Genomic DNA, 1,106 nt, shown 5'->3' on the forward strand with positions numbered 1-1,106 from the left:
TTAATCAAGAACGAAAGTTAGAGGTTCGAAGGCGATCAGATACCGCCCTAGTTCTAACCATAAACGATGCCAGCTAGCGATCCGCCGAAGTTCCTCCGATGACTCGGCGGGCAGCTTCCGGGAAACCAAAGCTTTTGGGTTCCGGGGGAAGTATGGTTGCAAAGCTGAAACTTAAAGGAATTGACGGAAGGGCACCACCAGGAGTGGAGCCTGCGGCTTAATTTGACTCAACACGGGAAACCTCACCAGGCCCGGACACCGGAAGGATTGACAGATTGATAGCTCTTTCTTGATTCGGTGGGTGGTGGTGCATGGCCGTTCTTAGTTGGTGGAGCGATTTGTCTGGTTAATTCCGATAACGAACGAGACTCTAGCCTGCTAAATAGGCGTACTTTCTGGTATCTCGAAGGCCCCCGGCTTCGGTCGGGCGGTTTTTACTACCGACGTACAAACAATTCTTCTTAGAGGGACAGGCGGCTTCTAGCCGCACGAGATTGAGCAATAACAGGTCTGTGATGCCCTTAGATGTTTTGGCCGCACGCGCGCTACACTGAAGGAATCAGCGTGTCTTCCCTGGCCGAAAGGCCCGGGTAACCCGCTGAACCTCCTTCGTGCTAGGGATTAGGGCTTGCAATTATTCCCCATGAACGAGGAATTCCCAGTAAGCGCGAGTCATAAGCTCGCGTTGATTACGTCCCTGCCCTTTGTACACACCGCCCGTCGCTACTACCGATTGAATGATTTAGTGAGGTCTTCGGACTGGTGCGCGGCAATGCTACGGCATTGCCGATGTTGCCGGGAAGATGACCAAACTTGATCATTTAGAGGAAGTAAAAGTCGTAACAAGGTTTCCGTAGGTGAACCTGCGGAAGGATCATTAACGTATATAAAAGCGCTTGCCGTGCAAACGAGCAACAGCGATAATAAAGTTTTGTAATTCAAACAAATAAAGTTCAACACGCTCACAAGCGCGGTGTTGTTTTTGAGATTTTCGATTGGCGCTACCGTGATCATGTTGACGCATTTTCACAGTCCTTGTGCTCGTGCCATTCGGACGCAAACGCGTGCGCTATCCTGATAGAAAGAAAAACATCACGGATAGAATC

At 50.2% G+C, this 1,106-nt stretch overlaps 1 non-coding gene across 1 annotated transcript in view; it reads left to right on the top strand.

Moving 5' to 3' along the window:
- LOC122410354 (small subunit ribosomal RNA) overlaps nucleotides 1-880 on the top strand; it is a 1,913-nt gene extending 1,033 nt beyond the window's left edge. The window contains exon 1 of the ribosomal RNA XR_006260928.1: nucleotides 1-880. This exon is cut by the window's left edge and continues 1,033 nt beyond it. This is a non-coding gene — a ribosomal RNA (small subunit ribosomal RNA).
- Nucleotides 881-1,106: the final 226 nt, after the last annotated feature.

The sequence above is a fragment of the Venturia canescens genome, chromosome 4, assembly GCF_019457755.1.
Source record: "Venturia canescens isolate UGA chromosome 4, ASM1945775v1, whole genome shotgun sequence".
NCBI classification, from domain to species: Eukaryota; Metazoa; Arthropoda; class Insecta; order Hymenoptera; family Ichneumonidae; genus Venturia; species Venturia canescens.